The sequence below is a fragment of the Pseudophryne corroboree genome, chromosome 6 (assembly GCF_028390025.1).
Source record: "Pseudophryne corroboree isolate aPseCor3 chromosome 6, aPseCor3.hap2, whole genome shotgun sequence".
Lineage (NCBI taxonomy): Eukaryota > Metazoa > Chordata > Amphibia > Anura > Myobatrachidae > Pseudophryne > Pseudophryne corroboree.
This window is the reverse complement of record NC_086449.1, coordinates 22,182,099-22,198,599: the sequence shown is the minus strand read 5'-3', so window position 1 is coordinate 22,198,599 and position 16,501 is coordinate 22,182,099.

Below are 16,501 nucleotides of genomic sequence, written 5' to 3'. Positions count from 1 at the left end.
ACAAACAACGTATCAGTCTTACGAACTGTAGACGATAGGGATACATAAACGCGTAATGCGCGTACCACATCCAGAGTTCCAGAATGTGCTGTTAACACAGGAACTACTATTGGTTGATTGATGTGAAAAGATGACACTACCTTTGGTAAGAAGGCGGGATTCGTCCGAAGTTCCACTCTGTCATCATGAAACACCAAATACGGTGACTTGCATGACAAGGCACCCAAATCCGAAACACGCCTTGCCGAAGCTAAGGCTAGAAGAAAAATTGTTTTCCAAGTGAGAAACTTTATATCCACTTGTTGTAAGGGTTCAAAATATGAAGACTGTAAGAAATCTAAAACCAGATTCAAGTCCCATGGCGCTGTAGGTGGAATGAATGGAGGCTGAACTCTGAGGACACCTTGCAGAAAGGTGTGTACCGACGGCAATAGAGCCAATCGTCTTTGAAAATAAATTGACAACGCAGATACCTGCACCTTTAGTGTAGATAAACGCAGTCCTCCATCTAACCCCGTCTGTAGAAATAACAAAAGACGGGATAACTTGAAAGATGATGTTGGAACTTCCGAGCTTCACACCAACCTATATAGGCACGCCAAATTCTGTAATAATGAGCTGCCGTAACTGGCTTCCTAGCGCGTAACATGGTTGGTATAACCGATTCTGGAATGCCCTCACTTCTTAAAAGTGCGGTCTCAATAGCCACCCCGTCAAACGCAGCCGCGCTAAATCGGGGTAAAGGAACGGACCCTGTTATAACAAGTCCGGACGTAGTGGGAGCGGCCAAGGATCGTCTGCGAGTAGTCCGTGGAGATCAGAGAACCAAGCTCTCCGAGGCCAATGAGGTGCCACTAGTATGACTGTGACAGACTCTCTTTTGATCCGTTTTAGCACTAGGAAACACTGGAAACACTAGGCTGTACGGCCAAGCGATTGTGAGAGCATCCACCGCCACTGCCTTTGGATCTCTCGTTCTGGACACATACTGGAGCGTTTGGTGATTGTGGCGAGACCCCATGAGGTCCACTTGAGGGTAACCCCACCGCTGAACCAACATGTGAAACACTTCTGGATTTAATGCCCATTCTCCTGGATGAAAATCCCGACGGCTGAGATAATCCGCCTCCCAGTTGTCCACTCCCGGAATGAACACTGCCGACAATATCACCTGGTGGTATTCTGTCCAATTGAGGATTCGAGCTACTTCCCGCATTGCCATGAGGCTTCTCGTTCCTCCTTGTTTGTTGATGTATGCGACTGCCGTTGCGTTGTCTGACTGCACTTGGACAGTCTGAGAGCGAAGCATGTGTACTGCTTGTCGTGGTGCATTGTAAATTGCGCGGAGTTCCAGGACATTTATAGATAGCAATCTTTCGTGATCCGCCCAGAGACCCTGGAGCTGATAATTTTGAACTACAGCTCCCCAACCTCTGAAATTCGCGTCCGTCGTCAGAATTATCCAATTCCAGCCGCCGAACAGTTTTCCTGCGGTTAAATTGTGTACCTTGAGCCACCAGAGTAGAGACACCCTTGGCGACAACCTCACCCTGTGGTGAATCTGCAGATGCGAGCCCGACCACTGTGCGAGCACATCCAGTTGAAATGGACGTAAGTGAAATCTTCCGAACTGAAGCGCTTCGAAAGCCGCCACCATTGTTCCTAAGAGGCGAATGCACAAATGTACCGAGACCGTGCGTGGCTTGAGCACAAATTGTACCAGATGACGAATAATCTGTACTTTCTGTTGTGGTAGGTAAATTCTTTGATTTACCGTATCGAGAATCATACCTAGGAATTGAAGTCGTTGAGACGGAATTAGATGTGATTTCTTGAAGTTGACAATCCAACCGTTGTGAACCAGTACATTGTACGTTAGCAGCGCATGTTGGAGAAGCATCTGTTGAGACGGGGCTTTGATGAGCAGATCGTCTAAGTACGGAACTATTGTCACTCCCAGGGATCTGAGATGAGCTATCATCACAGACATCACTTTGGTGAATACCCGAGGCGCTGACGAAAGGCCAAACGGTAGAGCCTGAAACTGGTAATGGTTCTGGCGTATTGCAAACCGCAAGAACCTCTGATGAGGTTGCCAAATCGGAATGTGTAAGTACGCATCCTTGAGATCTAGCGCAATCATAAATTCCTTTGGCTCTAAACCTGCAATTACTGAGCGCAGAGATTCCATCTTGAATCTGCAGTAAGTTACGTACCGATTGAGACCCTTTATGTTCAATATTGGCCTGACTGAGCCATCCGGCTTCGGTACCACAAACAGACTGGAATAATAACCCTGACCCTGTTGGTGTACAGGGACCGGAATCAAAACTGCTGAATCCAGTAGGGACTGAATGGCAATTTGCAGAACCGCCCTCTTGTCATCCGAGAGAGGTAGGCCTGTCTTGAAAAACCGCAGTGGCGGAAGACAGTCGAACTCTATTTTGTAACCTCTTAACACTAAATTGCGGATCCACCCATCCGCGGATGTCTGGAACCACGCCAAATGGAACGTCTGAAGGCGTGCTCCCACAATCGGAGAACCGAGATGGGCTGGTAGCCCGTCATGCCACTGGCTTGTCGGTGACCTTAGCGTCCTGACGACTTGTGTTGGTTTGTTGGAAACCACGTCCTCGACCCCGTCTACCAGGCGTGGGTGTTCCTCTGCAATGTCCGCGAAAGGACTGAGGTCTAAAGGATTTGAACGCAGGTCCAGAGTATCTCCGTCTTGGTACCGGTGGAGGCAATGGTAAGAAAACCGACTTTCCTCCCGTGGCCTCAGAAATCCATTTGTCCAATTCAGGACCAAACAACTTCTCGCCACCGTAAAGTAACGCCTCTATACCTCTTTTGACCTCTGCCTCCGCTTGTCAAGAACGCAGCCAGAGAGCTCGTCGTACTGTAACCAGTGACGATGAAATGCGAGAAATGAGCTGACAGACGTCAGTAGAAGCTGTACATAGATACTCCGCAGCCTCACACATTTGATCAGCAAGAAGTATAAGGTGTTCGTCATGTAGGGCAGACTTGAGTTCTGTTATCCATACTATGAGCGCCTTAGTGACCCAGATGCCAACCAAGCCAGGTCTCAGCAGCACTCCTGCTGCTACATACATGGACTTTAGCATAGTTTCTATTTTGCGATCTGAAGGGTCTTTAAGCGTAGTAGCAGCTGGCACTGGTATGTATGCTCCGTTGCGGAGGCAGTATGCGGGGCGGGCAGCTTTAGTGTGGGCGGCCAGTGGGAGCCGGGTAGCGGGACGCGCTGGAAACAGACAGCGGAAGGTGGGGAGCGCGGTCCTTTGAAGCGCTCTGAGCAGCGGCCGCGGGCGGAGCAGCGGCGGCGGGCGGGCTGTATAGGGATCCAAGCGGCCAGTAGTATGGTGCGCCAGCGTAACTATTAAAGAAAACATTGTCCCCACACAGCGGGGCGGCAGCGTGAGCTGACCGTCCCGACCAACATACCTGGACTCCTGTGGTGAGGCTCCGACGGGGCTTCTCTGTAAGCACCGGCCAGCCTTTCTGCAGGATGTCTGTCTGGCTGTGAGGGTGCTCTTTTATTGAGGGCCGACACGCCACAGCTGCTTGTAGCAGCTTGCACTATCCCTGACCCTGGCCTTTTGGAAGGGGGAAAGGGATGTGTATGAAAAAAGAAAAAATATTAACAAAAAAATAAAAATATTCAAAAGAATTGTGGACTAAGCCACAGAACCTGTTGCTACTTGAGCACAGAAAAAACACTGAGGTACTCTGGGATATGGAGGGGTGGAGTGTTCTAAAGTTAAATATTCAGTGCCCTGTTCCTATGAAGGCCGTCCATATCCCAAGAGTACTCCAGTGACCCCTAGTGGATGAAAAAGAAATAAGACGTTTCATCCTCTGCTCGCTGCGCTGCCAGTAACGGGAGCGACTGTGGCCAAGCTGCAGTGATCGCAAAAACGCGCTATAGCGCGTTTTTTACCCATTTTTGAAGACATGGGACTCAAGTTTACAAAGTGGGCGGGTCCCCGGGAACGCGCTCCTCATTCCGCCAATCTGTAAGGGGGATTTGTTTAACTGACATGCAGGCCCCGTGCTGAATGATATAAAGAGGAGGTGGAGCCAGTTTCCCCTCCTCTTTGGCGCCAGGCTGCTTGCAGAGGAAGGGTGACTCGGTGTCCGTAAGTTTATAGTGCGGATGGGGGACGGGGGTTGCCACAGGGACTCTGAGAGGTGCTGGCAATTATGTGCAGGGATCGGAGTCCGTGATCTAGTGGGTAAAGCTGGGCAAAGTGCCTGGGGCTTCCCGCGGTGCCGTCTGAGGCAGTGGCCGCGCTACCGCTCTTGCCTTTGATGTGTTCTCTCAAAGCAAGAGCGGTAGCGCAGCCACTGCCTCAGACGGCACCACGGGAAGCCCCAGGCACTTTGCCCAGCTTTACCCACTAGATCACGGAGGACGCCGATCCCTGCACGTGTGGTGCGTTCCCTGTCTGTGTCCCTGTGTCTGCTACGGCCCGGGGGGGGGGGGGGGGGAGGGAGGGAGGAGGAGGACGACGGTGATTACTGCAGTGTGCCTTAGTGCTCTTACCTGGTGCAGTGTGCCTCAGTGCTCTTACCTGGTGCAGTGTGCCTCAGTGCTCTTACCTGGTGCATGGTGCCTCAGTGCTCTTACCTGGTGCAGGGTGCCTCAGTGCTCTTACCTGGTACAGGGTGCCTCAGTTTTCTTACCTGGTGCAGGGTGCCTCAGTGCTCTTACCTGGTGCAGTGTGCCTCAGTGCTCTTACCTGGTGCAGTGTGCCTCAGTGCTCTTACCTGGTGCAGTGTGCCTCAGTGCTCTTACCTGGTGCAGTGTGCCTCAGTGCTCTTACCTGATGCAGTGTGCCTCATGGCTGTTACCTGGTGCAGTGTGTATAACATGCTCTACCGGGCGCATTGTGTATAACGTGCTTTACTGGGCGCATTGTGTATAACGTGCTTTACAGGGCGCATTGTGTATAACGTGCTTTACCGGGCGCATTGTGTATAACGTGCTTTACTGGGCGCATTGTGTATAACGTGCTTTACCGGGCGCATTGTGTATAACGCGCTCTACCGGGCGTATTGTGTATAACGCGCTCTACCGGGCGCAGTGTGTATAACGCGCTCTACCGGGCGCAGTGTGTATAACGCGCTCTGCCTGGCACAATGTGTATAACGCGCTCTAACTGGAGAAATGTGTATAACGTGCTGTACCTGGTGCAATTTGTATAAGTCCTCTACCTGGTGCAAAGTGTATAACGTGCTGTACCTGGTGCAAAGTGTATAACGTGCTGTACCTGGTGCAAAGTGTATAACGTGCTGTACCTGGTGCAAAGTGTATAACGTGCTGTACTTGGTGCAAAGAGTATAACGTGCTGTACCTGGTGCAAAGTGTATAACGTGCTGTACCTGGTGCAAAGTGTATAACGTGCTGTACCTGGTGCAAAGAGTATAACGTGCTGTACCTGGTGCAAAGTGTATAACGTGCTGTACCTGGTGCATTGTGTATAACGTGCTGTACCTGGTGCAAAGTGTATAACGTGCTGTACCTGGTGCAAAGTGTATAACGTGCTGTACCTGGTGCAAAGAGTATAACGTGCTGTACCTGGTGCAAAGAGTATAACGTGCTGTACCTGGTGCAAAGAGTATAACGTGCTGTACCTGGTGCATTGTGTATAACGTGCTGTACCTGGTGCAAAGTGTATAACGTGCTGTACCTGGTGCAAAGTGTATAACGTGCTGTACCTGGTGCAAAGTGTATAACGTGCTGTACCTGGTGCAAAGAGTATAACGTGCTGTACCTGGTGCAAAGTGTATAACGTGCTGTACCTGGTGCAAAGTGTATAACGTGCTGTACCTGGTGCATTGTGTATATCGTGCTGTACCTGGTGCAAAGAGTATAACGTGCTTACCTGGTGCAAAGTGTATAACGTGCTGTACCTGGTGCAAAGTGTATAACGTGCTGTACCTGGTGCATTGTGTATAACGTGCTGTACCTGGTGCATTGTGTATAACGTGCTGTACCTGGTGCATTGTGTATAACGTGCTGTACCTGGTGCATTGTGTATAACGTGCTGTACCTGGTGCAAAGTGTATAACGTGCTGTACCTGGTGCAAAGTGTATAACGTGCTGTACCTGGTGCAAAGTGTATAACGTGCTGTACCTGGTGCAAAGTGTATAACGTGCTGTACCTGGTGCATTGTGTATAACGTGCTGTACCTGGTGCATTGTGTATAACGTGCTGTACCTGGTGCATTGTGTATAACGTGCTGTACCTGGTGCATTGTGTATAACGTGCTGTACCTGGTGCATTGTGTATAACGTGCTGTACCTGGTGCAAAGTGTATAACGTGCTGTACCTGGCGCAATATGTATAAAGTGCTCTACCTGGCGCAGTGTGCATAGGAGGTTCTACCTGGTGCAATGTGTATAAACGGCACTACTGTGTGGTTTAATGTGAATTGGCACTATTATGTGGTCACGCCCCTTCCCCACGAAGCCGCGCGCCTTCGGCGCGCATTCCCTTTGCTTTGCGGTCTGGGAGGTGGGACACCAATTCACTTTCTGCCTAAGGGCACCAAAATGTCTAGTTACACCTCTGGTGCAGGGTGTCCTGCATGCTACACAGCCCAGCAGCATTGTCACCCCCAGCTTGCAATACTTTTGTAGTGTCCAAACAAGATTAAGTTTAAAAGAACCTTCATTCCGATGGGACCCAGAAAAAGACCGGTAGGACCCCAATTTTCAAAAGTGAGGGGTCCCTGGGACCCACTTTTTTTTGGGCTCAGCGCGATCACTGAGCTGGAATATCACGGCCTTTGATGTGTGCCTGTGGCTTGGGCTCTGTCCAGCCATTATATTAGCAGATCCTGGTGAGATGGAGGAGCATGCGGAAGGCTGGGTGTCCGGTGACAGCGTGACGGGGATCACTCGGGAAAGTGGCTGTCACACTTGTAACCCACACGTGGCCTTCCCCCCCTCCCCTCTCCGCCAGGATACCTGCTCATGCAAATGGTTCAGTATACTTACAGTAATAGCACCTGCAAGTGACCTCATGAAATACCTGTCCTGTCACATCACTCCCAGCCTGGAAGATTAACTGTACGTGTTGCAATACACAGAGAAAACCACAGTACAGCAATATCCTGCTGCAGTTATGTGTCATTAGTTATTACTAAACCTGCTGCCCGACTCTACCGTTACATCCTGCAATACGCTCCAGCCGCCCGACATCCTGCAAACACTCTGTACCCATCCCTCCACGCACCAACATCCCATACCTAATCCCTACATGCCCCAACATCCTGTGCCCATCCCTCCACGCACCAACATCCATACCTAATCCCTCCACGCACCAACATCCCATACCTAATACCTCCACGCACCAACATCCCATACCTAATCCCTACATGCCCCAACATCCTGTGCCCATCCTTCCACGCACCAACATCCCATACCTAATCCCTACATGCCCCAACATCCTGTACCAATCCCTACCACCAACATCCCATACCTAATTACTCCATGCCCCAACATCCTGTGCCCATCCCTCCATGCCCCAACATCCCATACCTAACCACTCCATGCCCCAACATCCTGTGCCCATACCTCCACGCACCAACATCCCATACCTAATCCCTACATGCCCCAACATCCTGTGCCCATACCGCCATACACCAACATCCCATACCTAATCCCTCCATGCCCCAACATCCTGTACCCATCCCTACCACCAACATCCCATACCTAATCCCTCCACGCACCAACATCCCATACCTAATCCCTACATGCCCCAACATCCTGTGCCCATACCTCCACGCACCAACATCCCATAACTAATCACTCCATGCCCCAACATCCTGTGCCCATCCCTCCACGCACCAACATCCCATAACTAATCACTCCATGCCCCAACATCCCATACCTAATCCCTCCATGCCCCAACATCCTGTGCCCATCCCTCCATGCACCAACATCCCATACCTAATCCCTCCATGCCCCAACATCCTGTGCCCATCCCTCCATGCACCAACATCCCATACCTAATCATTCCATGCCCCAACATCCTGTGCCCATCCCTCCATGCACCAACATCCTATACCTAATCACTCCATGCCCCAACATCATGTGCCCATCCCTCCACACACCAACATCCCATACCTAATCACTCCATGCTCCAACATCCTTTGACCATCCCTCCACGCAACATCCCATACCTAATCCTTCCATGCCCCAACATCCTGTGCCCATCCCTCCATGCACCAACATCCCATACCTAATCATTCCATGCCCCAACATCCTGTGCCCATAACTAATCACTCCATGCCCCAACATCCTGTGCCCATCCCTCCATGCACCAACATCCTATACCTAATCACTCCATGCCCCAACATCCTGTGCCCATCCCTCCACGCACGAACATCCCATAACTAATCACTCCATGCTCCAACATCCTTTGACCATCCCTCCACGCAACATTCCATACCTAATCACTCCATGCCCCAACATCCTGTGTCCATCCCTCCACGCACCAACATCCCACAGCTAATCACTCCATGCCCCAACATCCTGTGCCCATCCCTCCACGCACCAACATCCCATACCTAATCACTCCATGCCCCAACATCCTGTGCCCATCCCTCCACGCACCAACATCCCACAGCTAATCACTCCATGCCCCAACATCCTGTGCCCATCCCTCCACGCACCAACATCCCATACCTAATCCCTCCATGCCCCAAAATCATGTACCCATCCCTACCACCAACATCCCATACCTAATACCTCCATGCCCCAACATCCCGTACCTAATCCCTCCATGCCCCAACATCCTGTACCCATCCCTACCACCAACATCCCATACCTAATACCTCCATGCCCCAACATCCCATACCTAATCCCTCCATGCACCAACATCCCATACCTAATCCCTCCATGCACCAACATCCCATACCTAATCCCTCCATGCCCCAACATCCTGTACCCATCCCTACCACCTACATCCCATACCTAATTACTCCATGGCCCAACATCCTGTGCCCATACCCCCCCACCAACATCCCTTACCTAATCCCTCCATGCCCCAACATCCTGTGCCCATCCCTCCATGCGCCAACATCCCATACCTAATCACTCCATGCCCCAACATCCTGTGCCCATCCCTCCATGCTCCAACATCCTGTGCCCATCCCTCCACGCACCAACATCCCATACCCAATCCCTCCATGCCCCAACATCCTATGCCCATCCCTCCATGCGCCAACATCCCATACCTAATCACTCCATGCCCCAACATCCTGTGCCCATCCATCCATGCCAACATCCTGTGCCCATCCCTCCACGCACCAACATCCCATAACTAATCACTCCATGCCCCAACATCCTGTGACCATCCCTCCATGCCCCAACATCCTGTGCCCATCCCTCCACGCACCAACATTCCATACCTAATCACTCCATGCCCCAACATCCTGTGCCCATCCCTTCATGCCCCAACATCCCATACCTAATTCCTCCATGGCCCAACATCCTGTGCCCATACCCCCACCCACCAACATCCCATACCTAATCCCTCCATGCCCCAACATCCTGTGCCCATCCCTCCACGCACCAACATCCCATACCTAATCACTCCATGCCCCAACATCCTGTGACCATCCCTCCACGCAACATTCCATACCTAATTACTCCATGCCCCAACATCCTGTGCCCATCCCCCCACGCACCAACATCCCATACCTAATTACTCCATGCCCCAACATCCTGTGCCCATCCCTCCACGCACCAACATCCCATACCTAATCACTCCATGCCCCAACATCCTGTGCCCATACCTAATCACACCATGCCCCAACATCCTGTGCCCATACCTCCATGCCCCAACATCCTGTGCCCATCCCTCCACGCACCAACATCCCATACCTAATCACTCCATGCCCCAACATCCTGTGCCCATCCCTCCACGCAACATCCCATACCTAATCCCTCCATGCCCCAACATCCTGTGCCCATCCCTCCACGCACCAACATCCCATACCTAATCACTCCATGCCCCAACATCCTGTGCCCATACCTCCACACACCAACATCCTATACCTAATCACTCTATGCCCCAACATCCTGTGCCCATCCCTCCACGCACCAACATCCCATACCTAATCACTCCATGCCCCAACATCCTGTGCCCATCCCTCCACGCACCAACATCCCATACCTAATCACTCCATGCCCCAACATCCTGTGCCCATACCTCCACACACCAACATCCTATACCTAATCACTCTATGCCCCAACATCCTGTGCCCATCCCTCCACGCACCAACATCCCATACCTAATCACTCTATGCCCCAACATCCTGTGCCCATCCCTCCATGCACCAACATCCCATACCTAACCACTCCATGCCCCAACATCCTGTGCCCATCTCTCCATGCACCAACATCCCATACCTAATCACTCCATGCCCCAACATCCTGTGCCCATCCCTCCACGCACCAACATCCCATACCTAATCACTCCATGCCCCAACATCCTGTGCCCATCCCTCCACGCACCAACATCCCATACCTAATCACTCCATGCCCCAACATCCTGTGCCCATCCCTCCACGCACCAACATCCCATACCTAATCACTCCATGCCCCAACATCCTGTGCCCATCCCTCCATGCACCAACATCCCATACCTAATCACTCTATGCCCCAACATCCTGTGCCCATACCTCCACACACCAACATCCTATACCTAATCACTCTATGCCCCAACATCCTGTGCCCATCCCTCCACGCACCAACATCCCATACCTAATCACTCCATGCCCCAACATCCTGTGCCCATCCCTCCACGCACCAACATCCCATACCTAATCACTCCATGCCCCAACATCCTGTGCCCATACCTCCACACACCAACATCCTATACCTAATCACTCCACGCACCAACATCCTGTGCCCATCCCTCCACGCACCAATATCCCATACCTAACCACTCCATGCCCCAACATCCTGTGCCCATCTCTCCATGCACCAACATCCCATACCTAATCACTCCATGCCCCAACATCCTGTGCCCATCTCTCCATGCACCAACATCCCATACCTAATTACACCATGCACCAACATCCCATACCTAATTACACCATGCCCCAATATCGTGTGCCCATACCTCCATGCATCAGCATCCCATACCTAATCCCTCCATGCCCCAACATCCTGTGCCCATACCTCCACTCACCAACATCACATACCTAATCACTCCATGCCCCAACATCCTGTGCCCATCTCTCCATGCACCAACATCCCATACCTAATTACACCATGCACCAACATCCCATACCTAATTACACCATGCCCCAATATCGTGTGCCCATACCTCCATGCATCAGCATCCCATACCTAATCCCTCCATGCGCCAACATACTGTGCCCATACCTCCACACACCAACATCCCATACCTAATCCCTCCATGCCCCAACATCCTGTGCCCATCCCACCACGCACCAACATCCCATACCTAATCACTCAATGGCCAAACATCCTGTGTCCATCCCTCCACGCAGCAACATCCCATACCTAATCCCTCCATGCCCCAACATCCTGTGCCCATCCCTCCACGCAACATTCCATACCTAATCACTTCATGCCCCAACATCCTGTGCCCATCCCTCCACGCACCAACATCCCATACCTAATCACTCCATGCCCCAACATCCTGTGCCCATACCTAATCACTCCATGCCCCAACATCCTGTGCCCATAGCTCCATGCCCCAACATCCTGTGCCCATCCCTCCACGCACCAACATCCCATACCTAATCACTCCATGCCCCAACATCCTGGGACCATCCCTCCACGCAACATTCCATACCTAATCACTTCATGCCCCAACATCCTGTGCCCATCCCTCCACGCACCATCCCATACCTAATTACTCCATGCCCAAACATCCTGTGACCATCCCTCCATGCAACATTCCATACCTAATTACTCCATGCCCCAACATCCTGTGCCCATCCCTCCACGCACCAACATCCCATACCTAATCACTCCATGCCCCAACATCCTGTGACCATACCTAATCACTCCATGCCCCAACATCCTGTACCCATACCTCCATGCCCCAACATCCTGTGCCCATACCTCCACGCACCAACATCCCATACCTAATCCCTCCATGCCCCAACATCCTGTGCCCATAGCTCCATGCACCAGCATCCCATACCTAACCACTCCATGCCCCAACATCCTGTGCCCATACCTCCACTCACCAACATCACATACCTAATTACACCATGCCCCAACATCGTGTGCCCATACCTCCATGCACCAACATCCCATACCTAATCCCTCCATGCCCCAACATTCTGTGCCCATACCGCCATACACCAACATCCCATACCTAATCCCTCCATGCCCCAACATCCTGTGCCCATCCCACCACGCACCAACATCCCATACCTAACCACTCAATGGCCCAACATCCTGTGTCCATCCCTCCACGCACCAACATCCCATAACTAATCACTCCATGCCCCAACATCCTGTGACCATCCCTCCATGCCCCAACATCCTGTGCCCATCCCTCCACGCACCAACATTCCATACCTAATCACTCCATGCCCCAACATCCTGTGCCCATACCTAATCACTCCATGCCCCAACATCCTGTGCCCATCCCTTCATGCCCCAACATCCCATACCTAATTCCTCCATGGCCCAACATCCTGTGCCCATACCCCCACCCACCAACAGCCCATACCTAATCCCTCCATGCCCCAACATCCTGTGCCCATCCCTCCACGCACCAACATCCCATACCTAATCACTCCATGCCCCAACATCCTGTGCCCATCCCTGCATGCACCAACATCCCATACCTAATCACTCCATGCCCCAACATCCTGTGCCCATCCCTCCATGCTCCAACATCCTGTGCCTTTCCCTCCACGCACCAACATCCCATACCTAATCCGTCCATGCCCCAACATACTGTGCCATCCCCCCACGCACCAATATCCCATACCTAATCCCTCCATGCCCCAACATCCTGTGCCCATCCCTCCACGCACCAACATCCCATACCTAATCACTCCATGCCCCAACATCCTGTGACCATCCCTCCACGCAACATTCCATACCTAATTACTCCATGCCCCAACATCCTGTGCCCATCCCCCCACGCACCAACATCCCATACCTAATTACTCCATGCCCCAACATCCTGTGCCCATCCCTCCACGCACCAACATCCCATACCTAATCACTCCATGCCCCAACATCCTGTGCCCATACCTAATCACACCATGCCCCAACATCCTGTGCCCATACCTCCATGCCCCAACATCCTGTGCCCATCCCTCCACGCACCAACATCCCATACCTAATCACTCCATGCCCCAACATCCTGTGACCATCCCTCCACGCAACATTCCATACCTAATCACTTCATGCCCCAACATCCTGTGCCCATACCTCCATGCCCCAACATCCTGTGCCCATCCCTCCACGCACCAACATCCCATACCTAACCACTCCATGCCCCAACATCCTGTGCCCATACCTCCACTCACCATCACATACCTAATCACTCCATGCCCCAACATCCTGTGCCCATCTCTCCATGCACCAACATCCCATACCTAATTACACCATGCACCAACATCCCATACCTAATCACTTCATGCCCCAACATCCTGTGCCCATTCCTCCACGCACCAACATCCCATACCTAATTACTCCATGCCCCAACATCCTGTGCCCATCCCTCCACGCACCAACATCCCATACCTAATCACTCCATGCCCCAACATCCTGTGCCCATACCTAATCACTCCATGCCCCAACATCCTGTGCCCATACCTCCATGCCCCAACATCCTGTGCCCATCCCTCCACGCACCAACATCCCATACCTAATCACTCCATGCCCCAACATCCTGTGCCCATCCCTCCACGCACCATCCCATACCTAATTACTCCATGCCCCAACATCCTGTGCCCATTCCTCCACGTACCAACATCCCATACCTAATCCCTCCATGCCCCAACATCCTGTGACCATACCTAATCACTCCATGCCCCAACATCCTGTGACCATACCTCAACGCACCAACATCCCATACCTAATCCCTCCATGCCCCAACATCCTGTGCCCATCCCTTCATGTACCAGCATCCCATACCTAACCACTCCATGCCCCAACATCCTGTGCCCATACCTCCACTCACCAACATCACATACCTAATTACACCATGCCCCAACATCGTGTGCCCATACCTCCATGCACCAACATCCCATACCTAATCCCTCCATGCCCCAACATTCTGTGCCCATACCGCCATACACCAACATCCCATACCTAATCCCTCCATGCCCCAACATCCTGTGCCCATCCCACCACGCACCAATATCCCATACCTAACCACTGAATGGCCCAACATCCTGTGTCCATCCCTCCACGCAGCAATATCCCATACCTAATCCCTACATGTCCCAACATCCTGTGCCCATCCCTCCACGCACCAACATCCTATACCTAATTACTCCATGCCCCAACATCCTGTGCCCATACCTCCATGCTCCAACATCCTGTGCCCATCCCTCCACGCAACATTCCATACCTAATCACTCCATGCCCCAACATCCTGTGCCCATACCTCCATGCCCCAACATCCTGTGCCCATCCTTCCACGCACCAACATCCCATACCTAATCCCTCCATGCCCCAACATCCTGTGCCCATCCCGCCACGCACCAACATCCCATACCTAATCACTCCATGCCCCAACATCCTGTGCCCATACCTCCATGCCCCAACATCCTGTGCCCATCCCTCCACGCACCAACATCCCATACCTAATCCCTCCATGCCAACATCCTGTGCCCATCCCTCCACGCAACATTCCATACCTAATCACTTCATGCCCCAACACCCTGTGCCCATCCCTCCACGCACCAACATCCCATACCTAATCCCTCCATGCCAACATCCTGTGCCCATCCCTCCACGCAACATTCCATACCTAATCCCTCCATGCCCCAACATCCTGTGCCCATCCCTCCACACACCAACATCCCATACCTAATTACTCCATGCCCCAACATCCTGTGCCCATCCCTCCACGCACCAACATCCCATACCTAATCACTCCATGCCCCAACACCCTGTGCCCATCCCTCCACGCACCAACATCCCATACCTAATCACTCCATGCCCCAACATCCTGTACCCATACCTCCATGCCCCAACATCCTGTGCCCATACCTCCACGCACCAACATCCCATACCTAACCACTCCATGCCCCAACATCCTGTGCCCATACCTCCACTCACCAACATCCCATACCTAATTACACCATGCCCCAACATCGTGTGCCCATACCTCCATGCACCAACATCCCATACCTAATCCCTCCATGCACCAACATACTGTGCCCATACCTCCATGCACAAACATCCCATACCTAATCCCTCCATGCCCCAACATCCTGTGCCCATCCCTCCACGCACCAACATCCCATACCTAACCACTCCATGCCCCAACATCCTGTGCCCATCCCTCCACGCACCAACATCCCATACCTAATTACTCTATGCCCCAACATCTTGTGCCCATCCCTGCACGCACCAACATCCCATACCTAATCACTCCATGCCCCAACATCCTGTGACCATCCCTCCACGCAACATTCCATACCTAATCACTTCATGCCCCAACATCCTGTGTCCATCCCTCCACGCACCAACATCCCATACCTAATTACTCTATGTCCCAACATCCTGTGCCCATACCTCCATGCACCAACATCCCATACGTAATCACTCCATGCCCCAACATCCTGTGCCCATCCCTCCATGCACCAACATCCTGTGCCCATACCTCCATGCCCCAACATCCTGTGCCCATACCTCCACGCACCAACATCCCATACCTAATCACTCCATGCCCCAACATCCTGTGCCCATACCTCCATGCACCAACATCCCATACCTAATCACTCCATGCCCCAACATCCTGTGCCCATACCTCCATGCACCAACATCCCATACCTAATCACTCCATCCCCCAACATCCTGTGCCCATACCTCCATGCACCAACATCCCATACCTAATCACTCCATGCCCCAACATCCTGTGCCCATACCTCCATGCACCAACATCCCATACCTAATCCCTCCATGCCCCAACATCCTGTGCCCATACCTCCATGCACCAACATCCTGTGCCCATACCTCCATGCCCCAACATCCTGTGCCCATACCTCCACGCACCAACATCCCATAGCTAATCCCTCCATGCCCCAACATCCTGTGCCCATACCTCCATGCACCAACATCCCATACCTAATCCCTCCATGCCCCAACATCCTGTGCCCATACCTCCATGCACCAACATCCCATACCTAATCCCTCCATGCCCCAACATCCTGTGCCCATCCCTCCATGCACCAACATCCTGTGCCCATACCTCCATGCCCCAACATCCTGTGCCCATACCTCCACGCA